The sequence below is a fragment of the Lissotriton vulgaris genome, chromosome 7 (assembly GCF_964263255.1).
Source record: "Lissotriton vulgaris chromosome 7, aLisVul1.2, whole genome shotgun sequence".
NCBI lineage: Eukaryota > Metazoa > Chordata > Amphibia > Caudata > Salamandridae > Lissotriton > Lissotriton vulgaris.
In genome coordinates, this window is record NC_141695.1 from 48,291,646 (window position 1) to 48,306,607 (window position 14,962).

Genomic DNA, 14,962 nt, shown 5'->3' on the forward strand with positions numbered 1-14,962 from the left:
CCAGTCCAGGCCACAACTGTTAGGAAGGTCTCAGGCAGCCACAGGGCACACGTACCCCTCACCTCTGAGATTACGTTACTCCGGGTGCATGTTCACCACAGCACCCTCCGGGTCTCCTCTGGCACAAAGCCACACACACAACCTTGATGGGACTTCACGTCGACTCCGAAGGCATGTTCACCAGGCACTCCTTTATGCGGTCTTAGTCGGCACCAAGACACGCACACCGTGCTGCAGAGACTCACTTCTTCCAGTGTACACTATGATCAGCCGGTCACCTCCATAGTCCCAGGTTGCATCAAAGCATGCACACTCCTTCACTGAGACTTACTTCAACCTCAGTGACCCTATACCCAGGTGCTCTTCACTTACGCCTTTGGCCGCACCCCGACACGCTCACTGTGTCCGAGCCTCACTTCTCCGGTGCACTCCATGACTAGGCGTTCTACACCAGCGCCTCCAGTGCATCCTGACACAGACCCTGCGCGTCCGAGACTCACTCCACTTCCAATGCACAATTGACCAGGCGCTCCTCACCAACGCCTCTTGGGCACCACAACACTCACCCTGTGCTTACGAGACTCCCTTCACTTCCGTGTGTCCAAGATCCCAGGGCAGTCCAATGGTCAAGAGACAAAATACAAATTTATGCTTTCTTTCTTGCTGGTTGGAGCAGTTGGCTAGGTGGCAGGCTACCTTGCAGCTAAGGTGACGTCTAACCTTCACAGAGAGGGTACACACAGTCAGATCAAAGGGATTTCCAGCCAAACAGCTAGATAATTAATGATTACTCTGATTATTATCAGTTCCCATAAGAAGCTCTTTGCTACTGGTATTAAGTCCCTGCTTATGTCCTAAGCCACAAAAAAAAATATGTTCACAAAGTGTGGTAAATGGGTATTATAAATTCCACTTTGTATCATGTGTGATATTTGGCGATGGACAATGGCTGTCTTTAATGATCGGTAAAAGTCGACTTGGAGGTGAATTTTTCTTGTCTGGAAAGAGTAACAATTTATACAAAACTAGCAAATCGCTTCAGTTGAGAGCCCTCAGAGGACAACCTTAAGCTAACAACAGTTTTGACGAACACGGGCCATATTACAAAGCAGTTTGAAATATCTTATGTTAATGTCCTTGGCGGTATGTTAAGGCAGTGCTGGCTCAAAGCAGCTTTTACTACTGTGTTATCAAAAGAGGATTCTGGAGGCGTATGCTTGTGACAAAAAAGTTAATGCATATTTGCTGCATTCTGTTTTGTTGTGTTAGTTATGTATTCTTGTTAGTGCTACTGTGCATTTGTGCTCTATTATTGCAATGTGATTGTGTTGTGGTGTACTGCGGTTATTGTTTTGTGTTTGGCTGCAACTGTTTCTGTATTTTTTTTCTCCATTTTTTATTTTATTACTTTGCCTATTTTATTCCAGTACTAGCAGCCCGTCCCAAAGTTGTCCGGGTATGAATTGCTACCGGCCAGTAGTATATTGTTTTGTAGGATTTCGTTTTTTGATAGCATTTCTTATCTGTGACAGGCCTGTGAAACGCTCCGATTCACAGTGCACTGTTGATGCACTTAAGAGTGCGCGTTCAGTAGTGTGTGAACTCTAGTCTCCCTACTTTATTTTTCCTTGCAATATTATATAGCGCGAACTGGACAACATGGCATGAGCACAATTTACATTACAGAAGAACACATTCATTTTTGGTAGGCACGCGGAGACAAAGCGATTTGCCTGGAATCACAGGATGTTGAGCTGATGCCGAGATTCGAACGTAGCTCCCCAGCTCTAAAGTTCGCAAATTCTAGAACTTGTGGTGGGAGGTGTGTCTAAAAGTGTATGTCGGTGCTGGCCATCAATGAGAGAGACCTGTGCATTTTTCAAATGGGTGGTGGAAAAATATGAGTATGTTGCTGGAGATGTGGGCCGCCGTGCCACCAATGTATTTACCGGGGGAGTGTAAACACCCATTATTCCGCAACTTTCTTTCCGCAGACCATCACTCTGCATACTTTCATTACAAAAGTAACATGACTCCGCAATGACATTATAACACATGGCATTACATTGTATATGCTTTTACCACGCATACATTTACAACGAAATTTGGTGTAAATGCATGAATGGTAAGGCATGTTTTTTTATGTTTGGATAAGGTAAGTATGGGTATAGGTATATATTTTTTGTGGTACTGAGGTATATGTTATGGGGTGTTTGGGTATTGTAATAGTTCAGATATAGTTTTGGGTTATGGGGTACAGAGGTAGTTTTAGGGTTTAGGTATAGGTATGGGTTTTGGGGTACAGGTGTATTTTTAGGGTTCAGGGTTAGGTTTGGGTTTTGGGGTTTAGGGGTATTGTTAGGGTTCAGGGGTAGGTTTGGGTGTTGGGGTACAGGGGTATTTTAAGGGGTCAGGGCTAGGTTTGGGTTTTGGGGTGCAGGGGTATTTTTAGGATTCAGGGCTAGGTTTGGGTTTTGGGGTACAGGGGTATTTTAGGGTTCAGGGGTAGGTTTGGGTTTTGGGGTACAGGGTTATTTTTCAGGGTTCCGGGCTAGGTTTGGGTTTTGGGGTACTGGGGTATTTTTAGGGTTCAGGGGCAGGTTTGGGTTTTGGGGTACAGGGGTATTTTAAGGGTTCAGGGCTAGGTTTGGGTTTTGGGGTACAGGGGTATTTTAGGGTTCAGGGGTATGTTTGGGTTTTGGGGTACATGCGTATTTTTAGGGTTCAGGGCTAGGATTGGGTTTTGGGGTACAGGGGTATTTTTAGGGTTATGGGGTAGGTTTGGGTTTTGAGGTACAGGGGTATTTATAGGGTTCAGGGCTAGGTTTGGTTTTTGGGGGACAGGGATATTTTTAGGGTTTAGGGATAGGTTTGGGTTTTGGGGTACAGGGTATATTCATGGGGTTAAGATGGGTTAGTGTTTAATGGTGTTGGGGTATTTTAAGGAGCAAGGCTGAGTTATGATTATGGGGTGCAGGGGTATTTAAAGGGAGCAGGGTGGGATTAGTTTTCAGGGTGTAAACGGTAATAACAAAATAATGAATAAACATAATATAAATAATGCAATTTAAAAGAATAACTGTTTTAATTAAATTAAAAAAATGTGTATATATCTATACTAATATAATGAAGAGAGAGCCCAAACCTTTGAGGCGGGTAATCTCAAGAACCACAGCACCAATCACAACACCCTATTCAGCTTTGGAAAAGGCAGTTGCAGCAGAAGGACATAGGCTATGCAGACGCCCACCATACACATTTAAAAGGTAAAAGAACCGTGCCAGCAAAGTAGTCCCTTGTGGGCGTGTCTGCGTTGTGCTGTGGGCATGTGCTGGGGGTGTGACAAACGCTGGGGGTGTGTGGTACGTTCCGCTCTTCAAGCCATGTCTCATATCGCGTGCTGTGGGCGTGTGCTGGGGGGGTGGGCGTGTGCCCAATATTTCATTGTTTTTTCTTCCCAGGTTCTGTACATTCCAGCTCCGGGTGTGCTTGCCCAGCGCTCCCAGTGACGTGCACCTGCTTTAATGTATGGAGGTCAGGCATGGCGCCATTCCCAAGGGCCGGAAGGAGCGCAAACAGGGGCCATTATGCAGGAAATGTAATCTCGCCTTACCTTCCGGAGACGCCTGAAGCGAAACTATGCATTACCCCTTGCAGGGAGCACCAAATAGGCAGGAGACACTCGATGAACGCCATGAAAGAGCCTGGGCATATTCGAGAACAGAGAGTCAGGAAGCCAGCTGAACCAATCATGGCTAAAGCAAACACTTTCATTAACGCCCACAAAATTACCTCTTCCTCGTGATCATTCACAGCACTTCTGCGATCGGGATGCAGGGTACACAATGACCAAGCTGAGAAGCGCGCGCCAAACCACTGCACAGGAAACAAAGCCGCAGACTTCCAAACTATTGCATATGATTAAACAGCTGCATGAGGTCAAGCCACGGCACCAGATAAAACAACCGAAAAGAGTCAAACAACTAGTGAAATCATCTAAGAGTCGAATGACTGCATTGAAAAGCGGGTATATACTCCTGAGTGACCCAGAGGCACTGGCTTGGCCCCTCCTTTCCGCGCTCCCCCCACCCCACACGCTGCGCATGGAGTGGGAAGAGGTAAGAGTGAACATAAGCACAGATAAGGGGTTCAAGGCCGGTGAAAGGCAGCTGGTAGCGCACTGGGACTAAACCATTATCTTTGCTTGAGTTCCTGCGCACACGGAATCGGCCAGTCCGCGTGCGGCTTGTGACCGGGGGTGCTCCCCCACACCTCTGTGCAGAGCAGCCTGTTGTGCTTTCGATCCCCGTCACAGTCTTTGACCCAGAGCGCAAAATGAAGGCTCAGTCCGTCGCCTGCTCTTACTGCCCCCACTACCCGCAATCCGACAAAAGAATGCAGTGGCCGAGCTGCACCAGGCCCAGATGTGGGAAGGGGGAGGGGTGTGCTGGAAGCTAGGAAGAGGAGCCTCGATCCTCAACTACGGCGCGTCGGAAGTTGGACCCCCTGCTCCGACCACCGTTCCCAACGCACGCCAAAATACACATGCCACTACCGACCTCCGGCACTGCCAGCATCACAACCGGGCCCTACAGGCCTTGCACAACTCTTAGCGCCCTATGTGCATACCCCGCCGTTCCACAAAACTCTTTCTCCCTTCTGTCTGATTCCCTAGCCCCGCCAGGAGACCGTGCCCCACAAGGTTGCTCTCCAACCAACACGCATGCAGGCTCGGGGACAGAAAACAACAAACACTCACTGAAAACCAGAAGTCACGAAACCCGCCGCGAGACCAAGATGAGCCAAACAGCGACAGGATGAGGGGACAAAGAGGTCGCCAGGTGGGCGGGGGAGGAATTTATACCTCATCCCCGCCCCCCAACCCGGCCGGAAGTGACGAGCGGGACCCCAACAGGTGTCGCGGAACACTAGGCTGCCCCGTGTGCCATCCTGTGGCACTAAGGGGGCCGCCCTCTCATGAGTGACCCCTGCGGGGACGTGTCGGTTGGCCCACAATTGAACAATAAGGAAGCCTTTGTTTACAATTGAGCAGTTGTAGGGGCGGGGGCTATTGGAGGGAGAGAGGATGAAGGTGATAGGGCGGTGACCTAACATGACCTGGACAATAACCTTCTGTGGGGTAGCAGTACTGTTATACAATTGCTAACACAATGAGGTTGAATGAAAAGGAAAATGTAATGCACGTTTGCAAAGAACATACATAATGAATGAATCCATTGTTCGTGTTGTGTTCTAAAGGCAGAGGAAGCACGCCATCAATATTTAAACAAAGTAACTATAGTGAAAACAAGACCCTGAAAGCAAAGAGGCAGCGCTGAGGGGCGGGTGCAGACGCTGCGGGCAAAGCAACAAAGAGTGCAAAGCCATCAACCAATCGTGCACCAAACAAGCACTGAAAATGCAATATGACTCTTATTTATAACCCGATTGGCTGTGCACGACAGACAGCAGCCCAGAAGTACAGCAGTCTCTACACGTTTAATATCTCACTTGTTAAAACATATTGCAAGCTCATGCCTTGTGCACTTGTGATTTCTTCTATGCACATAGTTTGAATTCCTTACTTGAGGTGTCGACAAGACACTGGGAGGGCGGGGGAAACCTCTACCGACCTCTACCGAGTGTTGCAAAAGCCTTGAGTTCCCTGAACAGGACAGTGAACTAGTCCTAAGGTGAAGTAAGGATTCTGGACAAGTCCATTCACCATGAGTACACAAAGTTACAATATTAGTCTGCCCAGCCCTTTGTGCATCTGAGCCTTCCTTGACGTAGTTGAAGTGAATTGCATACTTCATCAATATATTGAGGCGGTGGATGAGGCTGGGAAGATGGCTCCAGCGCAGAAGAAAAAACGACTTTCACATTCCTTAGGGGTAGCTGGGTTGACAATATGTAATCAAATGACCAAAACTGTAGTTTCTGGTGATGTTAATGTTTATGTTCTTGCATTGTTGCATCTAGATAATTACTTTGGCCTATAGTTTGTATGGGATAACTAGATTGGATTATTTCCAAAGGAAGCAGCATAAGTCAGAAACTATGGATAACTATGTGCCTGAACTGAAAAAGTTGGTGTTGGACTGTAGGGCCCTCGTTTATGAGGCCTTGTGTCAGTTTTGCGGTTCTGATGCATCACTTTTTGTGATGCATCGGCGGCGTAAAACATGCCTCCTGTTGCGCACTATTTACAAAGTGACGTATCTAAGCAGATGCGTCACTTTGTAAACCCCTGCGCTACATTATACCTGCGTCAGGTATAATGTATGCAGGGGGGCTTTCCCCCGCAAAAAGCCTCGTAGAAGTGTCGCAGTGAAATCTATCAGATTTCACTGCGTCACTTCTAGGACGACGTTGCGTCAAAATCTTGCACCTGCCTCAGAGAAGGCGTAAGACTGATTCAGGCCCTTTCACATAGGACTTGCCCCATGTGAAAGGACGCATTGTTGGAGTTGCGTCACTTTTGTGACACACTCCAGCAATGCGTCACTTTTGCACTTACAGATACGTCAGAAATACTGACGTATCTGTAACTCCTTGCGACATGATGCATCATGTATGTCGCAAGGAGCGCGCTGTGAAAAGTGACGCATCGATGCTTTCACGCAGCGATGCGTTATTTCTCATAAATGAGGCACCAGGTTTGGAGCATTCCATGATGAGCTGACCAGGGATCAGGTGGTAATGCGTGCCTGAAATCCTGCCATATAGGAGAGGCTTTGGGTAGATGAGATGGATTGTTGGAGGGAATTCTAGCTATTTCGAGTAAGTGCGCTGTTGCACTTAAACAGGATTTGCAGGTGACAAAAGCAGTGGGGAAGGTTAGTAAGACTTCAGCCTTGTCTCGACTCACTTCTAAAGTGAGTCGAGACAAGGCGAGAGTGGAGGATCAAACAAGTTGTTATAGATGTGATGGTAAAGATAATTTGGCATACAGTAGATATTGCCCAGCCGTCAAACAAAAATGTGTGAATTGTGATATTTTGGGCCATTGTGAAAAGGTGTGTCGGAGGAGGAAGAAGTCTAAAGTTGAGTGAATGACAGCGGGGAGGGTGGCACAAGGTTTGAGACAGATGAGGACGAGGGAGATGACAATGCATCTGTTAACAATTTGGTGATGAATGTTAAGATACATTTTGTGGTTAATGTAAATGACCAGTCAGTTGGAGGGAGGTAGGTGGGGTAGGGATTAAAATTAATGCTGACTCAGGATCACCATACACTATCATTAATGAGGACTTATGGAAGTCATTCTTTGTACAGAAGGTGGAAGAACAGTTATTCGAACATGACATCCAACCAGAAGGCTACTGTGGGGAAACGATTGACTTGGTTGGTTATCCTTGGTTTACCTTCAGGTTTAAAGGCAGAGAGCCAAGAGGGAAGTTGTATGTGACAAAAACAGGTGCACCAGTTTTAGGATAGTTTGACCAGAAGCAGTTGAATATCATACTCGATCCCAATGGTAAGGACCAAGTGTTGGTGTTAAATGATTGGGAATTACCAGTGAAATTTGTATTAAAGTAACAATTCCCACAGATACCTCCACAATTTCAACCCTTTTTTAGGTGACAATCTCCCCCGTGACTGACCTAGTGATTGTGTCACCTGAAATATCTAGAGTAAATATTCTTAATTTAACCGGTAATGCTCGAGAATTCTTCTCAACTCAGTAGTTACAACTCTTAGGCCTTGTTTACAAGGTGTGAAAACAAATCAGTAGTATCACTCCCATGATTTATTGGAGTCTCATTCAACATACTGTAGCTACAGAAGTTGCTGCGCTGTGTTGCATGAGAGGGAGAAAGCAAGAAAGGGCTGATTATACTAAGATAGGGCCCAGTTTTTCTCTCTCCCTAGTACCCTAGCACTGGTGCACAATTAGGCGGTCTAGCACAGTGAAAACCAACAGGTAATGTCAAGCACAGGCTTTTTTGCTGGAAAAATCCCTTTCAAGTATAAAATGCTATGTCCATCCAAACTTTATAACTTGTTTCAGTTCTGACGTGTGCCGTACACTGCAACTCACATGCAAAGTCAGAAGAGTTCAGAGAAATAAAATACATTTCTTCAAGTTAACACCACTCTCATAAACGCATTATTTGTTGCCACTAAACTCTGTCAGCTTTAGTTACTAGGAAGGGGTTTGGGTTAAAACCCATGAATAATTGCAGTGGAAGGGCCATGTACCACACATGTAAATCCAGTACTTGTATAGCGCACGGCTCACCCCATTGGGGTATCCCGGCACTGAGGGCCGTTGGGAAGATTAAGCGAGCTATTTCCCAGAGTCACATGGTGCTAGACAGACCCCTGCCGCCCGAGCCGGGGTTCGGACCGTGATCCCCAGCGTACGGCGTCAGTTGCCCTAGCTCTGGCTCCACACCTCTCTCATGTAATGCTCTCCTTACGCAAAGTGCTTCACGTTAACTTCTAGCCACTTTACAGCCCTAGACAAGTTTTGCACTGCAATAAACATTTGGTGCTGGTTTTCTTCAATGTCAGTAAATCTGACCCTTGGTGCGGTATTACTGTGCTATTATAAGTGGTGAGCCTGAAAATGGGGAATTACATTAAGAATTGACTCCCGCACCATATGGAACAGGATACACTGAGAGGAATGGATGTCTGTAATCATACTTATTTTATTCACTATGTCTCCTTCAGAGCATTTACATTTGTGAACGGGTTGAAATAAGTTGTGAGGAAGAAAGGAAGCTGCTTTGGCCGTATTGAATACTGCCTTCCAGTGCTGTCAGAAGTACACGAGTGTCTGGATTGCAAAACATTTTGTCCTCACTCGGCTTTCCCCGTGTTTCCAGTCAAATTGACTTTGACCCGACTTCTGTATCCCAGCAAACACAGTAACAATACTGTCAACCGCCCAGTAACTACCATTTGGATAACTGCGCCAGCTCATAAGATTCCATATTCATGGACACAGATATTGTATGCTAAAAAGGATCCTTGGTCCCCAAGTTCCATATCATAGAGATTTTGCAAGCATCCTTCATTTTTTGAGCCATTTGCCATCCAGAATCGATCGACCAGTGTATTCGTGGCGCTTTCATCTGTGGGACGATTGCGTTCCTTTCGTAGGCACCCGTCCGGTTTCCAACGCGAATCTTTACCTTGAGACCAACATTGTGGTATCTCATTCGATCTAAATTACAGCACAGCTTACAGCAGTGTTTTAATGACAACAGTCCTGAAGATGGTCTCGATAACTGTGTTGTAGAGAGACCGAAACGTCGACCCACATCTTATCTCTACAGTGTTTGATTCACTTTGTGTTCTGAGATAGATGTTTTTTCTAGGTTTTGCTGTATTATTGATTATTTGCTAACAGGCTTTTCATATCAGCATCTCCTTACCTGCTTCTTTGATTTATTGCTGATTCAATGAACTTTTTGATAAAATTCTTTTTTGATACACCCTTGTGTTTTGTTGTTTATATGTTTATACGTCTTTATGTGTTTTACAAACTGATTGTGTGTATTTAACTATATGATTCATACATTAGGTTATTTAACTTTATCCTAAAAGTATATTGAACAACTGATCTCTCTCATGAATTATATCCCTTGAAGGCCTCTCTACCCTTTCGGTTTTCTTCAATGTCAGTAAATCTGACCCTTGGTGCGGTATTACTGTGCTATTATAAGTGGTGAGCCTGAAAATGGGGAATTACATTGAGAATTGACTCCCGCACCATATGGAACAGGATACACTGAGAGGAATGGATGTCTGTAATCATACTTATTTTATTCACTATGTCTCCTTCAGAGCATTTACATTTGTGAACGGGTTGAAATAAGTTGTGAGGAAGAAAGGAAGCTGCTTTGGCCGTATTGAATACTGCCTTCCAGTGCTGTCAGAAGTACACGAGTGTCTGGATTGCAAAACATTTTGTCCTCCATTGTAATGCATTTTGTTGCCAGTAGGTGGTGCAATGTTTCTTTTAAATAATTTATACAACTTGATTATGAAACATGAGTTTGTTAAATGTTAATAGAGTCTACCTGGAATTGGAAAAAACAAAAAGACACTTCGTTAACTTTTTTTGTCTTCCTGCACAAAAACAATCATCCCCGCAATGCAGACACCCTTGCACCAAGGTACAAAGGTGCCTGTGTTGATGCATGGCAGCCAATTGTGTGCCATCGCAGGGGAAGCCACAGTGATGTGTCATATTGTTGTAAATATGACGCACCCTTGAGCTTTTAAAATGACGCTCCTCAGCTCAGCAAAATGACTTGCAGCGCTGCGCTGCATCATTTAGTTGTAAATAAGCCCCCCAAAATGCATTACCAATCCAGAACACTAGGACTCATTTACGAACCCACTGTGCTGCCGGTGAGTCACTTTATTTGATGTACCAGCAGCTCAATGGGCTTGCCCATATTTTCAAGGCCACGTAAAACCACCCAGCATGACCTTTCATGGTCTTGTAAATATGTCCCCCTTCCATGCATCACTCTGCATGGAAGGGGTGCTCCATGGGTGTTGCTGTGGGTGTCCCCACACAACATCCATGGAACCTGATACACTCCCAGATTTACAACATTTTGTAAATCCCAGAATGCTTCAGAATCCTACGCTGCTTTGTATTGATTGACTTTTCCTTCCAGGTTACTGTATGCCGGTAGCTTTACTTTCTGTTTGATAGAGACAAACGTTGTTTATTGCTTATTTTAAGCAGTGTTGGTTATTGTTGGCTTATTTGTTGGGTTAATTTTATTAATAAGGATAACGTTTGACTGCTCAGAAAGTTTCTTTTGAATCTTCCTCTAACACTGGTTCTGAGACTGACTGCATCTGAGGCAGAGGAGGAATACCAGATTATGGCAGTGAGTTTTCTGTTTGAGAGAAAGTGTCTTTTAGAGGAGGACACTGACATGCTGATACTGCGGCAAGAGAAATCTGGACTGCAGCCTGGAGCCAGAAGGCTTCCCATTGGGAGAGCTGAACTCAGGGTTACCCCAAAGATGGCACAGCTTGTGTTGCTTGCCTTTAGTGGTGTCTCAGGGTGTAGGGTAAATGCTGAAAATCTTTTGTGTATAATTTCTTTTTCAGGTGTATATGGACAATGTATTTTTGGATGAGATTGTTGACCCGACTAATTTGTATGCTGAACAGTTTTTGAGGGAAAACAGTCCCAGATTTAAACCCCACTGTAGAGCTAAATGGTGGACTCCCACCAATCTGGATGAGGTGAAAAAGCTCTGGGGTTAAACTTTGCTGATGGAATTGATAAGGAAGCCGTCGCTGGCTCCATATTGGTCTACTAGTCCATTGATAGCAACTGCTATATTTCCAGCAACCATCAGTCATGATTGGTATTTGTTTCTGCTTTGGATGGTTCATTTTATTGATAATACTTCAGCATTGCCACAGGATCATACCGACTGTGAACGTTTCTTCTAGATTCAGCCTGCTATTGATCATTTTGTAGATTGCTTTTCTGGGATCTATGTTCCAGGGAAGCAAATAGTTGTGATAAGTCTTTGGTGCTGTTCAAGGTCCGTTTGGTTTGTAGGCAGTACATTCCCAGATAGAGGGCACGTTGGGGAGTTAAGATGTATATGCTGTCTGTGAGTAGTGCTGGATATGTTTATAATTTCATGGTGTACACTGGTAGGAATTCTTCTATTGACCCCGCTTTATCAGTAAGAAAATTGTGTGGGATATTGGTAGGGGACATTTTTTAAAAAGGTCACCATTTATACGTAGATAACTTCTACACTGGATTGCAGTTGTCCCGGGAATTGTTCAAAGTGGACACTGTTGCATGTGACACAATCTGATCTATTCCTAAAGACCTTTTATATGAATAACTTCAGAGGGGACAATGCAGTGCCTTGCATAGCGATGTACTTCTAGCAGTGAAAGTTTCAGACAGGAGAGGTGCCCACATGCTGACAAACATTCATTATGACAGCACATCACCTTTGACTGTATGGGGTCAGGTTGCTGAAGTGGGCAAACCGGTGTGTATTTTAGACTACAATAAGACGTGTGTGGTGTAGATAGAATAGATCTGAGGTTGGAGCCTTCAGTGCTGTTCGTAAGTCATACATTTGACATAAACAGTTGACTGTCCATTTGTTTCATTTGGCAACCTTCAATGCTTTTTGTCGTTCGCTCCCTAAGCACTCAACCGAAATCCATCTGCTTCTCAAAGAGAAGAACCTGGATGTTTTGTTTTTAACGGAAACATGGTTGAGTAGGGATTCAAATTTTGATGCTTCTCAATCGCTCCCACCTAATTATGCCATTCATAGGTTGGATCGTAATTCAGGCAGGGGAGGAGGCCTGGCTATAATCTTTAAGATTGATTTTGCCTGTAGAATTAATGAGAACTCTGTTCCTGATTGTGAAAGCCACTCCTTTGTGATTGATTTAACATCTTCGTTCACCTTCTCGGGCATTTTGATATATCTTCCCCAAGGCCCTCTTGGCCGTTTAAAGAAAGATCTGCCGGGGGTGGCAGCTAATTTAGCAAGCTCCTCCCCTAATTTTAGAATCCTGGGAGATTTTAATCTGCATTTGGAAGATGAGTCACTAGTCCCACACAAGGGTTGGTGGATGAACTGACTACGTTTCAACTTCTATTGAAAGTGAACAGCGCCACTCATTTTAAAGGTCACCTGTTGGATCCGATATTTTCCAACATTAGTTATCTCTCGGTAGTATATGCTGATCCTAATATATGGTCAGATCACTTTATACTCCCCTTGGCACCCGATTGTGACGAGTGATAATTTTAGTAAGTGGATGGGTCAGGCTCTTAACTTGGTACTCCCTAAAACGGAAATTTCTGAAAAATCGGGAGATAAAAACAATCCTTGGTACTCCCCGCTTCTCCGCCAGCTTAAACAGACAAGTAAAATATGTGAGAGACTATGGAGGAAAGATTACGCTTCACCAAGCCAAATTAAATATCGAGAAGCCATTAAAATATATAAAAAGAAAATCAAAAATGCACAAGCTCCGTACTACCAGGGAAAGATTCTCACGGCGAGCTCCTCATGCGAGATTTTTAAAATTGCTAACAGTCTGGTTTCTTCTGCCACATCCCTGGTTGTTACAGAGAATGTCCAACTGCGATGCGACCAAATTGCAGATTTCTTCGCAGATAAGATACAAATTATTTATAACTCATTTCCCCCTGCTACAGTCTCTCAAAGCTTGAAAATGTTCCCGTCTTGGATCTAGAGACCTTGGAAGGGCTGCTTAAGGAGTTTAAATCGGGCTCTCCTCTTGATGTTGCGCCCCCCCAGTTTTCTTCAAAAAGTAGCTGAAGTAGTGTCATCTGTTATACTTGATTGTATAAAGTCCTCATTTAAAACTGGGATTGTGCCACCGCAATGGAAACATGCCAGAGTTAAAGCACTTCTTAAAAAGCCTAACCGTGATCCTGAGAAATGGGGAAACTACTGCCCAATTTCCTTGGTGCCAGGGGTCAGTAAACTTGTGGAAAAGCATGCCAACTCAATCCTATCTGCATTTTTGGTAAATAATAAATGGTTACATGCCACACAGACTGGTTTTAGACCCGACAAGGAACAGACACAGCTATGGTGACCGCAGTAGAAGAAATCATGAAGATCCTTGACAACGGAGGTTGCGCTGTCCTTATTTGTTGGACCTCAGCGCAGCCTTCAATACCGTCAACCATTGCCTCGTGATACAAAGACTGAGGGATGCTGGAGTGACTGGACTTGCACTTAAGTGGCTTCAGTCTTTTCTTCAGGAGAGGGTCTACTCGGTCTTTGAAGGAGATTGCTCCTTGAAAGCTATATCATTGACTTGTGGGGTGACCCAGGGTTCTTCCCTGAGCCCCACGATGTTCAATGTTTATATGAGTTTGTTGGCAGAAACAGTACTCCCATTTGGAAAACAGGTTGAATCTTATGCCAACGATACTCAATTGATTTTATTTATTTATTTATTTATGTAGTTTGTAGAGCGCGCAGCTACCCCCGAGGGGGTGTCCCGGCGCTAGAACCTGAACCTCCGGGGGAGAAGAAAAGAGCAGGGAGGAAGTTAGCAGGAGTAGATCAGAGTACAGAAAAGAGCCAAGTTTTGAGTCTGGCCCGAAAGATGGATTCAGAAGGGCAGAATCTAAGATCGATTGGCAGAGCGTTCCACAATTTTGCCGCGATAACACTGAACCCTCTGCCGCCCATTCTGGTGAGTCTGAAGCGGGGAGAGATCAGAAGGCGGAGATCGTTGGATCTCAGGGATCTGATGGAGTGGGATATTGAGACTCGTTTTTTCAAATAATTGGGTCCGAGGTCATTGATGGCTCGGTAGGCAAGGGTAAGGATCTTGAACTGGATACGGCTGGCCACTGGTAGCCAGTGAAGCTCCTTACGATAGGCGGAGACTGATTGACGGTAGGGGATATTACCAATCAATCTGGCTGCCGCGTTCTGGACAATCTGAAGCCGGTCTATCAGATATTGAGGGGCACCAGCATAAAGACTGTTGGCATAGTCCAGGTGAGACGTAATGAGAGCATGGGTAACTGTTCGACGGGAGTCAAGAGGGAGATAGGGAAGTATCTTTTTGATCATGCGCAACTTCAGGAAGCAGGCAGAAGTAACTTTATTAACCTGAGTTTTGCATGAGAGAGAGTCGTCAAACTGAAATCCCAGGTTACGAGCAGAGTGAACGGGAGAGGGAGCAGGATCAAGCGCCGAGGGCCACCACCAAGAGGAAGGGATGGAATTTTTCTGATTAAAAAACAGCACCTCTGTCTTGTCTGCATTGAGTCTAAGATGGTTATCAGTCATCCAGGCACTGATGTTGTTGAGGCACTGGCGGAAGTTGGTGAAAGCGGATTCCGAGTGGTCTCTGAGGAAAACATCAGCTGAGTATCGTCAGCATAGGAGACCACCCTGACTCCGTAGGACTCCACAACGTCGGCCAGTGGGGC